Source organism: Typopeltis vanoorti, chromosome 15 (assembly GCF_054136105.1).
Source record: "Typopeltis vanoorti isolate ZY-2024b chromosome 15, IOZ_Tvanoo_1.0, whole genome shotgun sequence".
In the NCBI taxonomy this organism is placed as follows: Eukaryota; Metazoa; Arthropoda; class Arachnida; order Uropygi; family Thelyphonidae; genus Typopeltis; species Typopeltis vanoorti.
The window spans coordinates 34,225,296-34,240,744 of NC_143563.1; the positions used below are offsets into that span (position 1 = coordinate 34,225,296).

General features: G+C 31.1%; 1 pseudogene; it reads left to right on the top strand.

Moving 5' to 3' along the window:
• The first annotated feature begins 13,654 nt into the window (after positions 1 to 13,654).
• On the top strand, positions 13,655 to 13,708 carry LOC150098589 (U2 spliceosomal RNA; annotated as a pseudogene).
• Positions 13,709 to 15,449: the final 1,741 nt, after the last annotated feature.

Consider the following 15,449-nt stretch of genomic DNA (forward strand, 5'->3'; position numbering starts at 1 on the left):
TGTGCAGGATGACAATAATCATACAAATAGTTATATAAAACCTGATGGCAATCTGATTTCTGAAGAGAGAAAAAACAGTTTTATATTGTATGCTTGTGAAAATAACATTTAACAAGGAGTAAATTAACTTATTTCTCATTTAACTATGAGAAAATAGTAATAGTTGCTTGCCATAAGGCAATATATTACCTCCTTACACCACTGGTTATTTGGGATACTATAGCACAGCAGAAGGTAAAAATTTGTACACTTTGAGAATCACTGCATTAGAGGAAAACAGTAACAGAAAAAAACATGCACTTCAATCAATACATTAAAGTTAATTTTCATTCTTTTATAAACTATTTTACTTTTACTTGACTGTTTTAATTTATTTATTTTTGTTATTTAGTTATTGTTAATATAATGTCCATATTATGTTCCGATATGCTCATTTCACTTGGACAAACGTTCAGTCAATATTACTGTTGCATTAATGATCATTTTCCATAATAACCACAGAGCAATTTATTAGGAAGAGCCCAGCTAGAGGGCTCTTCCATTAGCTTCTAAACTAATCAAGTGCTTACATTGTATATCAGATATGTCATTTAACAAAATGGAATTAAATCTTAAAATGACTGAATAAACTGTCTGGCTGCTTCATTTCATATTTATTTGAAAACACATTTACAATAAATAAACAAAGCATAGAGTATAATATTTTAGGAAATTAAAAATGTTAGTCACCTGAGAAATGTCGATTAGAATATCAAATTCTGCATGCAAGCAATTAAAAAAAAATCTTCCAGTACATGTAAAATTTTAATCATAATCAAAACCATCACATTTAGGTATTAAACTTTTGATATTCTAAACAGTATTTTTCTTTTATTAAGCAAATTGTTTAAAATTAATTTTAAAAAAAGTTTTATATTTTAGAAGAATTCCTAAGAAAATAATCTCTATGATATATATATTAGATTTCAAAAAGTTATATAAAATACATTCTTTTCCTAAGGATGCAACCATTTAATATAAGGGCATTATTTATGGCTAAGGATAAGGTTACACTTGAATAAAAATAAAGGCTTTTTTTGTGGAAGTTTTGGACAAGAATGGAAATTTACAATCTAAAAGACAGCCACACTGCTAACAAACATATGCATACACACATATACAGAAATGAGTTCATTTTATTCTCTTCTTTATTAAATCTAGTTCCAAAAATGGCAGGTAATTGAATTTACTTTATAAGTTATCACTATTATTTACTATCTGCCAACCTATTTGTAATTCAATGTTTCCATTAGAACTGAGAACACATTTCATCTATGGCAGGGTCTACAGAAACCAATTACTTTACTACATAGTAGTAGTAACAATAATAGACAGAAAATTTGCACTGTTTGCATTTCCATAATAGATAGGAAACATATCTCCCATTTACTAAGAGTTAACACTAAAACACGATTACTGCATTTTATTTGTGGTGCCAATTCCTATTTTGAAAAGTTATTTAAGATATGCTTCGTACAAATAATATAACCTTAAAGCCTTTCAAAACTAGTAGGAATGTACTGAAACGATGCTTAAAATTTTGGCACTGTGTATGACACTGCTGCTACCTATAGCTACTGCTGATATATATATATATATACACACAGTAGCTATAGAAATCAAAGACAGCTAATTATTGACATTTAAGCTATTATAAAATAGCTCATTTTCAAAATAAATAACACTGTGTCAGGCTTGCAAATATTCAAGACAGTCTGAAATTGCAAATACCAAATGGCTGTATAACTTTTTCTTGTTACTTTGTTATAATATTTCAATCTATGTATATAACTTACATGGAGAGAGAGGGAAAAAAAAAAACTTTTCAAGAGATAAATTCATAATCAGCCATATATATCAATTCTAGAAGCCTACTGAATAAGAAATATGTTAACACTTAGAAAGAATGAATACTAAGTTTCAGTTCATTATCTTGTTGTCAAGAGATTGCTTTAACTCTAATAAAGTAATGAACTGTACTTCTGAATATAGCACACATGGCCAATGATTCCCAATTTACAAATAAATTAATAGCACAATCTCTCTGCTGTAGTTATAACCAGCAACAAGTATACTATGAACTGAAAATAACCATTTTTCACTGTTTCTTATTATTATAATTCAAATAATAGTTACTTATTAAGTTTAAATGTGTTACAATATGAATTTTATGTTCATATTGTAATACATCTATATTCCTAACATTTATAAGAAGGAAAAAGTCAAAAGTTTAACAAACTGAACTTTTATCACTTATTAAGTCATTTTCAATGATTATCATTGGGTACATAAATGGGAATGAGTAAAGAGCATAATGACCTAGATTTTTGCATAAGTCATTCTCTCATAGCTCTTAGGCATATATTTCATTTGATTTAATGCATGCTTTTTAGTATACAATGCTTGAGGGGGGAAAAAAGTATATACATACAGTGAAATTTCTATAAGTAATTTAAAAAAAAACTGCCAAACCTGATATTAGAATACCAAGACAATGACAGAGGTAGTTTTACAACATTAAAGAAATAGTATTTTCATATGCATAGTACACACAGAAATTAAAAAAATCTGTGGATATGACAGGAAAATATATAGCTTTTTTGTGTTTCAATGGAATACCAGAGGACTTGTGCCTTGCCCAGTCCTATTTTAAGTTTTTTTTTTTTAAAACAGGTATAGAAATACTTTCTACTATCCATCTTCACAGATTCCAGTGGTGTACATACAACCAGTCGTGGAATAAGATAGAAGGCAGATTACTACATTTTCAAATTGTCTGCTTGTCAAACTCAATAAAAAAGACCAGTTTTTACTAATACCAATACATTAGTCATGAGACGCCATTAGCACATGTATGTGTCTGACTGGCATACTTGTTTCTGGAAGTTTAACTAGTAAATGAAAACTATAAACTTTGGGTAAGAAATGAGCATTTCATCTGTTCTTCACTAGAAAGGAAAGAATATAAAAACTAAGAATCATAAAGATCAGGTGATTAAATAAAAAAAAAAAATTTTAAATAAAACAGAGTTGTGTTTTAATACCTTGTTAATTTTGCAATATATGCCAACACATACACATATATATCATCATTATGACCAAACAGATTAATAAAATTTATAAGCCACAGATTTAGTGCTGCCTTAGACCATGCAAGAGGGGACTATTTCCCTGGGCCACATATGGCTTGCATATCACAAACACAAAACAGATTTCTTAAATAAGAGGAAGAAAAAATGAAATATTCAGAATCAATATTATGTAAAATTAAATTTTATGGCATAAATATATAAATAATTTTATGAATTATGTATATCTTTATTTTATGACAGATTCAAACATGGCAGGCCCATCAAGAGAACACCCAGACATGCACAATAATAATTAAATCCAGTCATCTTTCATATTTTGCCAACTATCAATATATAAAAACCATAACTTTAAACGTTTTTCAATTTTATCATAATGAAGGTATATTTGTCAAGATAGGAGGATAGATGTTTTGATTTAATTGTTAGCTTGATTTATAGCTTTTAAATATTTAGACATGGTGTGTGGACCTGCATTTGTACACTTGTCCTGGGCTCCACAAATGCTAGAGAAGGGCCTGGGCCGGATTCCATTTTGGCTCATATTTGAATACCACTTTGCACATAGAACTCCATTATATGAAATGCACTTTGTTATGATATGCTAGTCGTTTATGTGACTTATCAATTATGCAAAAATATTCTTCTATTTTTCCGCACTTCATTTATTCCTTATTTATGTAAGGAATAAATGAAGTGTGGAAAAATAAGGTAATCTAATGCAAGCTGTCTTCCACTATCTGTTCCAGTTTATTTTTGTTCAGAGAACTTCTTATATCCTTTCCCCAAAAGAAGGCGCATCATGGTTTCTGTTTCAATGGTCTTTCTTTGCATTCCTGTATCTTCCTCTGCTTCCAAGTCTAATTATATTATTCATATTTCACTTCACGAATAAATTTTTACTCAGCTTTCCAATTCAGGATTTGCTAATAGCCTGTTAATTCTTTGACAAATCTAGTAATTATAGATTTATTCTAATAGGAGTTGTAAAAAGATAAAGACATTCACAATGCTAATCTCTAAAATTCTAAAGAAAAAAAAAGGCACTGGTCATTTTGTAGTTATCACTTACAGCAGTACATGTTTCATTGTCCAATTCACTACACCAATGTTTCACTGTTTTGTAGCCTAAAGGCTGGATCGATACAATAATTATTTTAATATGATATCCAATACAGGTTTTAATACAAAACATAAACATTCGCAAAAGCTAATCACTAATCAATCACTATTCATACTAACCACTCTGACCAATACACCCCCCCCCACACACACACACGTTTAAGAGCTAAAAAATAGTAAAATGAAAATAGATTAACTTATACATGTTTTGGTTTTGACAGTATATTAAGTTAAAAGCATTTTTATAGTAACAGTACTCAAGAAAATTATATTCTAAATCACTACTTATTAGATGGATGAAAACCTGGATGTAATGTGTGTGTACACACACACACACATCCAATAAAAATAAATTATGATAATAAAAAGGCTTAACTTGGAACTGAAAATCATCTAAAAGAAAGGATAATAAATTACCATTGTTATTTTACTACCAAATTGGCACACAATGTTTAGTTTTTGAGTTTTAGCATTGGACTGCTTTAAGACAGGGATTCTATCCATCCAGAAGCCCATATCTTGTATAATCAAAATTCACTAACAAAAAGCAACTAAGTTCCAAGCAGCGTTTATCTTTTATGTAGTTCAATACTAAAGCAAATTGTTATAAACTTTCAAAACTAAGTTAAAAACAAAAAGTATACTGTTTGCCTATTTGGGTTTTAAAATAACCATGGACATTTATTATCCTTTTTCAGTAATTATGATCAGGAATGGCTCTACATATCAACAAAGCAAGCACACTACAAGGGCAGCATTGAATCAATACACAATTTTTTTTAAATCTTCGACATACTGTGATTTTGTAATTGTAACTATATTAAATAAACTACGTTAGTAGGAAATGTTTATTTCATAAAATACATACTTTCTTTCTTCTTTTTTTTTAATTTTGAAGTAAAAATTGCAAAAGTTAATGGGGGGAAATTGAAAAATTATTGCTCGAGTTCTAAAAACTACATTTCTGATTCTGATATGCTATGCTATGCTATGAGATTGTGCTTTGTGAATATAAAATTTTCATAGATGCAAAAACAGAGGTATACAAATATTTAGCTAGTTATCACACAATGTTCACATAAATTATCACCTTTTTTTGAATAATGCAGAGGAACATATTAAAATATTTCCAATTTTAGAAGGATTTTCATGTATTCCAATGTAATATTTAGAATACAGAATCTTTTTTTTTTTTTTCTCATTGAAACTTAACAAGTTTAATGTCACAATGGATTTTAAAGCTCCTTAACCTGTCACTCTAAATCATAGGTTCACAAACTTTTTTGGGCCACCGCCCCCCCCCCCCCATTATATAAATTATATAAAATTGGGTTTATTTTTGTACAAATCAATTAGAAAAGCGGTTTTATATATTTTATATATAATTTGAAATGAAATATAACGAATATATTTGCTACTGTAAACATAACCTATTATACACATATATATATACATGCTCTATTTTCTCATTGACATAGAAAATTGACATCTGTTTCTATCTGACATGGTAAATTTTCAAATGATTAAATAATTGAAATAGAAAATTTATAAAAAAATTGATCGTGTAAGACGGGCATAAGATGAATTAAAAGACAATATTTAAATTTTAAATGATTATCTAATCGCAAAATCACGCAAATTATTAATTTTTAAATCTATATTATTAATTTCTTCTATAAAGAGCCACCGACCCCTAGACTGTCCCCCAAATGCCTCTGATCCCACTAGAGCACCCCTAGAAGGCTTCAGCGCCCACTGGGGGGGGGGGGGGGGGGAGAAGTCCCGCCCACTTTGGGAACCTATGCTCTAAATGAATTCTATACTCATGTTCATTTTCTTATGGAGGTCATGCTTTCTATTTGATAATCCAACTTCATCAATAAATTACTGATCCACATTTTACCCTGATGCTGTCCTAGTTCACTTTAATCTATATATTCCAGATTTTCTCTATGTCTTATGTTCACTCATGACAAGCTGATAAGTATTGGCAGAAATGATAATGAGTATTTAACTTATGCTAATATTGTAGTCTTGCAGATCAGTGCCATGGATAATTCTTTCTCAATGCATTCAAATAACAAATGAACCTTAAAGTGACACAGTAAAATGAAAAATTAATGAAAACTATAGGTAGTTAACACAAATTTGCAATAAGATTATGCAATGCTTTAAAAGAAAAAAAAATCAAATTATTATTATTATTACATAGATATCTTAAGCAGAAGTTGTAGCGAGTGCTCTATCGGTTCAAGGAGAAGTATAATAAATATCATGGAAATAATAGTTAGTGCAAGTTTCCTGCAATGAGTCTTTAGATCCAAGATTCACTCCACTCTCCAAGTAAAAAACCTAGTGTCCTTATGCTAATACTTTAGATTCATGACTTCTAGGGATAAATCCCTTCTCATTATCTCTCATCTTGCCATATATTGAAAATTTTCTTCTACATTAATCCTATTAATCTTTTTGGTGACTTATGTTTATCATATATTTCACTAGTGTTAATCACTCTATTTTATTTGATATTTTGCATAAGATAAGAATAGATAAAAATATTATGAGAATTTTGTTCAGAATATACAAAACTCAAGAAGCCAGGGTCAGATTTGAAGGAGAGGATACTGAATGGATCCCCATCAGAAAGGGTGTGGGATGTCCCCACTCCTTTTTAATGTCCATAGTGAATGGATGATGACGGAGGCCTTGGAAGATCTGAAGGATGGAATACAGATAAACGGACACCTGATAAATAATATAAGATATGCAGATGACATTGTACTTATGAGCAAAACAGAGGAAAGCTTGCAAAGAATTTTGAACAGACTGAACAGGATTGGAAATGAGAGATATAAAATGAAAATAAACATTCAGAAGACAAAAGTGATGAAGATTTCAAGGAAAAGAAATGATTAGATGGAAATCACTTTGAACAAACAAAGAATAGAAAATGTAAAAAGTTTTGAATACCTTGGGAGTTGGATAACAGAAGACAATAGATCTAATTATGAAATTAAGAACAGAATTAAAAAAGCCAAAACAGCATTTTTCCAAATATACCACATATCAGGAAATAGAAATCTGATCAAACAGTTGAAAGTAAAAATCCTCAAGACAATGATCTGGAGCATGGGGCCTTATGGATGCGAGTGCTGGATTATCAATAAGGAGATGACTGACCAAATGAATGTATTTGAAATACAGTGCTTAAAAAAATGGATCGTACCAGCTGGACTGAAAGAGTGAGCAATGAAGAGGGTCTTAAAAGATTCAAAATGAAAAGAGACTATGTGGCTAGTATCCAAAGAAGAAAAAAAATAGCATTTGCAGGCCATTTGATGGGGGGGGGGGTTCTTCTGGAGAGCTTCCCAGAATAGTATTGCAGGGGATGGTGGAAGACCCTGACTGCAATGGAAAGACAACATCAAAGATTGGATGGGCAAGAATCTTACAGAAGCAAGAGACCACAGGATTAGATTAGATGCTTATCATATTCCTGCTTGTCAATATCAACCATAGCTAAATATCTTAAGTGGTACTCAACTGAAAACATCAGATATCAAATATTATATTTAATTTCAAAGAAGTAAACTAAACAAATTACATAATTACAAATGTTACATAATAAGTCTTGGAGGAAAACTGTAATGTTTATTATTTTATTTTTATTGTTAAATTTAGACAGTTTTAAACTACTGCTTGCATGAAGACCAAAATGCATTTTTACCATGTCAATGATGTACTTTGCTCTAACATTTCTTTACACTCAAGTTGCCCTTGAGTGTAAAGAAATGTTAGTTGCTCCCTCAGGAAATTAATCTCAACCATAAAATATCCAGTAACATATCACAATGTCATACTTTATGTACATTTCCTAACTATATTTCAAATTAAAGTTAAGGACAATCTACTGTAAGCAAAAATATTTTAAAACATCATATTAAAAATGCAATTATCAGTCTTATACAGAGATAAAAAAAAACACTATTTATAATGCACAAAATATTCATGATCATTGCACCTCTGGTGAGCAACTCTAGAAACAAACAAAACAGATATCCATATTCCAGATACACTGTAAACAGTGCTACTTAATTCTATTCTAGATGCTGTTGATATAGTATTAACGAAACAACAAATAAACATGCAGTAACTAGTTATTTGTATGACTGTATATAGTTTATTCTGTGTAAATTGTCACAATAAATTCCTTCTAATAGGGAAAGCTTTGATTGTTCAGTGCCATTATGGATTAAACTAGAATTAGTTTGGCAGTTTCACATGCTCAGTAGCACTTCAAGAAAGACTAATTATTCAGAAATGGACAACATTCAAGCTACATTAACAACAGTCAATAATGCTATGTATTCAGCAGCTAACCTAGAAAATATCAACTTTGATGCTGTGACAAACAGAAACGTGGACAATCCCATTATCTAGGATCTATGCTCAATGCAAGCCGTTTTGAATAAAATACAAATAACATGCTCAAATCCTTTGTTCATCCCAGTAATTCTCTAAACTCATTATATCCATATCAGTTGGGGGAGGGGGACAGAAAGAAGGGGCTTCATACACAATCAATGCATTCTGGCAATATCATCAAGGCATTTCAGCAATATTTTGGAGATACCAAAATATCACCAAAGGCACTTCTAACACTTTCAAGAAGCAATTGTTCTCTCTGTAAACATACAAAAGAATAATAATAATGTGTGCCAGTAGCATTAGTGAATTAAATAAATTCCAACAAGCTGCTAATTTTTGACTGCCAAATATTTATATACAAATGACATTAATACCACTACCTTCAAATTGTTCTTTCCCTCTATTCCCAAAAAGACCTACTGAATGTATGAGACATGAATGCAATGTTTACCACTTAGTTCAAGAAATGCTCAAGTTAAATTTTCCATTATGCCTCTGCTTTGAAAAATATGCTTTGTACCATTCTGATTTTATACAGGAAAATACACATACCAGCCAATTAATAAGAAACCTTTATATAGATGTACATAAACATCACTTATGTAGCATATATGCAAAAAAAAACTTGGGCACATGCATCATCATGTATTCTAGGCAACTATTTAAGAATGAATGCTGTTGTCAGTAATCATCAATAGTGTTGATCACAATGGGGAAAAACAAGATCTTTCGGAGTTCGATAAAGGGCTTATTGTATGCCCTTTAAAAAAAGCAGCAGAGCTAACTGGTTTCTCTAAAGGTGAATATATCCTGGGTTTATTCAATGGAAAAATAATAACCCACATTGCTTGTTTAAGAGTGTAATTGTGGTCCTAGCACAGTATATCAGGAACGAGATAGTCATTGTCTGAGAAGGCTTGTACAAACAAACAGAATTTCCTATGTGCAACAATTGATCAAAGCATTTAATGATGGCTGTCCTTCCCCCCCCCCCCCAATATCTCGCCGAACTATGTGCAGGGTAACGAAGTGAATCGGTATTGGTAGTTGCATGCTAATACAGAAACCAATGATTTCTGCAAAGTTCCTAATTCAGTGGCTGGTATGTGTAATATAATTAATACAAATGAATTCATTAAGTGAAATTAAAATCAAAGTTAACATTCCATTTAGCATATAGAAAGAACTGAAGATACATCCACAATCAAAACATATATAGAAGAAATGTTTCAAGTAGAAAATAAAAGGAGTCCTTTATACACAAAAAAACAGACCAAAATATGTTTGCAAATTTGACAATGCACTAATATATATATATAAATATATATATAATAGTTTTACTAAGGAATTTAACAAACATAATCCAGTTTATTTCTCAACAGTGTGCACTGCTAGAATTAAGAATCTTTACCTAATTTTTAAATGTCATTGCCACTTTACTTTAACATGTAACAAGGCTTAAGAAATGACTATTATTCACATTACAACTTATTTTACAGTATTAATTCAGAACACCATATAAAAACAAACTGAGTTAAGTGTATTTCTTTGTTTGCATGCTAACAAAAAACATACTGACGGTTTTGTACAAGTTGATTGCTAACATTTCAAAGAAAAGAAATTGCTACTACAAAAAAATTTATTGTTGCAAAACAAACAGATTTTTTATTGTATTTTCTGTGTGTGCATGCATGTGTAGACACACACGCACAAAAGGCAAACCAGATTGCAGTATAATGATGTTTTTATTGATCGCCAACAATAACTCACCACTTTAAAACAGGAGGCCAGGCAAAATTATCAGAGTTTTTATGAGATATGCCATGCACAATAAGTTATTAAAGAAAGAATATAGCAACTGGCTATAATATACTACCAAATAAGCCTGAACATGTGTATATACATGATGTTCTAAAGGACACTCACTACATCAAACTATTCTCTGCATTAATCTCACCTCAGATCTTGTCATATGAAGCAGTGAAAATAATATAATTTCTGGTCTTTCACAGTTTATTTTTTACTATAGGAAAACTGAACTCATAATATAAGCACAAACGAAAATCAAATTCTCTATACTCAGTTCTTCACAAGTGTTACAAAAAAATGCTAGGAGAATGACACTGCAAAGCCACATTAAGGCTATAATTCTATTTCATATTCAAAAGTTAAGTATTTCATAAATGGGCACAAATTTTACACAAATCTTTGGCTTCTGAAAATCTCTTAATATAAAAGCTGGCTATCCAATCCATAAATAGAAATATGAAAGAATAACAGCATTGTATATACCTGCATTTTCATTTACTAAGTCCAAGTTATGATTAACTAATTGTGCTTTAAGGGGTAAAGTCATAATTTACCTTCTAACTTGTTCTAATATTAAATTTAAATGGTGTTTGGTAACAAGGGAATTTATCAATCATTAAAATATGAACCATACCCCTACTAGTTTTGCACACCTATAACTGACCATAACCGATTCTTTCAGAAGTCTGGAATAAAAATTTTCTTCTACATAAGGTATAGTTGAAACATGGATAATCTGGTATATTTCTTAGCATGAATTTATTTTTTTAGAGCCTCTGTAGTTGAGTCAGCATACACAAAGCTGATCTTTCTGACCCTTTGGTCAGAAAGACCTGGCTTCAATTCCCATCCAATGATGGGAGGATCCCTTATCTGGTGTGTTTTGACTAAAGGTGAATTAGCCGGTCTCATATGAAGGTAGAGGGTTTTTTCCACCTGGAAACTCGGGTTTTTCATCCCTCAGAACAGGCAAACCAGCCCATGAACACACACACACACACACATGGATCTACAGCCATAAAATATATACTTAATCCCTCACTAGTAGAGCTCAACCAGTCCCTAAGGAATGGGGGAATCCATACAAATAATAAATAAATAAATTTATTTTTCTTGTAACAGTTTTTCAGTGTTTAGTCAACTTTATTATCTATTTATATATTTTTGATGTTTAAGTCCTGATGAAGCTGCCAGTTTTATTTTTTTTTTAAGGTTTATGAAACTAGTTTTTCATATTTTAGTGACTAATAAATTTCCTTATTACTGAACGTTCTTTAGTTGTAAAACAATTTCTCTTTAAATGGCATTTGTTATGCTGAAACTCACTTCACTGCCAGGTTTTGAAGTATGTTTAAAACATTCATTGTCAAAACTTATCACCTGAACTGTTAATGTGAGGCACATATTACCCATAATCCTATACACTTCCTAAGCACAGTTTTTCCATTGCCACTACTGTTCATTTCAAAACAAATGATTAAACTCACTCTGAAACAAAACAGAAGATAAGAAAAAACAAATTGCACTTTGGTGAGAGGGGGGGTAACATTGTAATTAAAAACAACTGTTCTTACAAAATATTAATAAATAAAAGCATGGCACAAAGTTGAGAAATACACAGCTAACTCCACAGCATATTAATTATAGTTAATTCTTGCAATAGTAAATGCAATTATAGTGAATTCAGTCATTATACATCAGCTGCCAAAGGGGAAGGGAAGTCCCTGCTAAAACCCCACATCATCAATGCTATTCTAAAGGAAACTCACTATGCAGGCCTTTCACTATAGTGAGACTGACTGTATAATCTTTGCTAAGATGAGCTACATACTCAGATTCTGAAACTGACAGCTTTTTAAGATTTCTTTAATATATTGAAATAACACATTCCAAATTAATCTAATATTTAGTAATTTAGTTTCCTAATACAGCTGATTCAAGTTTAGAAATCAAGCTTTTGAATACTATTAGCAAATCAAATCTTAACAGTAACCTAAGAATCTTTAACAATAAAGACAATACATAGTCAATTTAAGAACATAATATAATACCAAAAAACAACTTCACTACTAAGTTGTAATGTATTAATTCAGTGTTTATCAAACTTTTCTGATCATGACCCACAATATTCTGAGAAGTTATAGAAGCAGTACAACAACTGTGGCAAAGATGAAGGCTCCATGCACTTCACTGCCTTCAAAAAGTTTATTGTGGGCCTCAGTGGGGGTCTATATCAGATATTAAGTTCATAAGGACAGTTGTCCTTATGAACTTAATATCAAATTAAAAAAGGCCAATATATATATATATATATATATATATAAGGGGTCCGACAGGGATGTCCCCTCTCAGCAACTCTTTTTAATATCTACTTTAAATGGAATAAAAATTTACATCAAGGAATTAAACTTTCTCCTACAGTAAACTTAAACACTCTCCTCTTTGCCGACGACCAAATAATAATTATAAATTCTGAAGATAAACTACAGAAAGCTATTTTAGATCTAAATGAGATATCCAAAGATTATGGTATGATAATATCAACAGAAAAATCCAAAACTATGGCCTTTAAAGGACACAAGATCCAGCAAGAACTAAAATAGTAATAGATAACAAGATCTTAGAACAGGTGAATTCATTTAACTGCCTAGGATGTATGATCACATATGAAAATGAAAAAGATATAAACGTAAAAATCGCAAAATATTTAAAAATAACATGTGTAATTAACTCTATATTTAAACCAAACCTAGTTCAAAAACAAACCAGACTAAAAGTATACAATACATTAGCCCTACCAGTCTTAATGTATGAAAGCAAAATCTGGACAATAAAACAAAAAGACAAAGATTAACAACAGCAGAAATGAAGTTTATGAGAAAAACTGCAAAGTACCCTATTTGATCATAAAAGAAATGAAGAAATTATGAAAGAATTAAACCAAGAACCCATAATAGAAAAAATTAAAAAATATAAACATAAATGGATGGAACACATTCAAAGAATGAAAACAGAAAGATTACCAAAACAAGCCTTAAAATACAAGCCATTAGGAAAAAAAAAACCAGGACGTCCTCTTAAACGATTCAACAATGACTTCTAAGGCCTGAACAGGCCATGCTAGGCCTAAATCCTTGATATGCATGATGATGATATATATATAAAAGGTTTAGTATCTGTTCTTATCAGCTTAATATCTGATACTAAATTGTTTCAGTTTATGTGTGTATATAAGACTTTAAATCAGAATTGCATTTTAAATTTTCTGTATCATTAATGTTACATTAAAACTAGTGTGCCTACCTCGATATGGAAAGGATGTAAAATTCGATGTAGCTTAAAAATACCAAAGCGCTTTACATTGATTTTACAGAGGTCAAGTCTCATGAGAACTGTAACAAAAATAACCTTGTTTGTCTCTATATATTTTATGTTTAATTTTAATGTAAGTAACCCTATGTGAATTAATTGTATTTACTGTTTTTACTAAAGTTTCTAGAATGTCATAAATAAAGGCAATGCTTTGCCATCGTAACTTTGTATAATAGCTACGTATAAGAGCACAAGAAAGTTGTTTACGACTAAATGTGTGTAAAAATTGTTTGCAGGCTCTGAGCATAAACATCTTTGGAGTTATCAAAGAGATCTGCTAGGTTCAGAGAAGTTTCTGCTGCCCAACAAAACAAGGAAAAAGAGTGACAGAGGAGAAGAAAGAACTGGTTAGCCTTAACAAAAAGATCAAGGAGAAATGCCAATTCTTTGGGGTTTACAACCTTTAGTGCAAGGTCCCAAGATCACAAAATAAAAGGGGACTGAGCCGAACATCGAGAGGAGACACAAGGGACCAGTTACAGAGGTCCCTTGTGTCTGGGACCTCTGTAACTGGTCCTAACAGAGGAGATCAGAACCAGAGGAGACGCAAGGCCTCTGTTACAGAGGAGATGCAAGGCCCCAGTTACTAAGGAGGAGAGGCTGTTGGAATCACAGCAGAGGACAGTCGGAAGCAGAGGAGAACCAGAAGTTACGGTGAACCCACAGCAGAAATCCAGAGCCGGTCGAATGTCTATTTGCTGCGGGAAGTCAATCGAAACGAAAAGCTGCAGAATGATCTTCAAGCCTGTATGCTGAAACTTCTTGCCTGAGCTTTTGAGTACCAGGAAGATTGCAGTCCAAGACCCGCCAATATTCCGACAAATCGGCATATGACTAGTAAATACAGAAGATGGATAAACATAGTACGCAGTAGAATAAGTTTGAAAGATTATGAGAGAAAAGCATGCACTGCTAATTAGAATAAAGATATCACAAATAAGGCAAATAACACAATCATTACAGGGACATAATATTCCTTCAAGCAAGTTCTCGCTTGAAGCAAAGCAGAATGTGACACTGCCTGGCCTCAATATATCAAAACTATGAAATCTGCGAGATACACTGATATTTTCTATTTATTTCATTAAAAAGAACAGGTTGCGACCCATTAAACTGATTTCACAGCCCACTAACAAGTCAAAACCTGCAGTTTGAAAAACACTGTATTAATCTTCAGTTTTAATCGAAGATGTGACTAGACACATTTAAAATAACTTTCACAGCATACACATGTAACAACATTGGAGTTTCAAATAAAATCCCAGATTCTGTTGTTTACATGTATAAGCCATGAAAGTTATTTAAATATAAACTGTATTAATCTATATTTGCTGCAATTGGTTTATCAATAAATATTAGAAAATTTTCTAATATTTTCTTTTTTTTTCAGTAAACATGAGAAATGTAACATGTAGCAACACATGCTAAAAAACTGACGAACTTCGCTTTGACATTACAAATGATAGTGATAAAAAATGTACTCCACAAAATTAAAAAATAAGTACTTTTAAATTACAATAAAATACTTTTTTTTTTGGAGTTATTAACACATTCTTAAAGTCAAAACTGACAGTAACAAGACTGCATGTG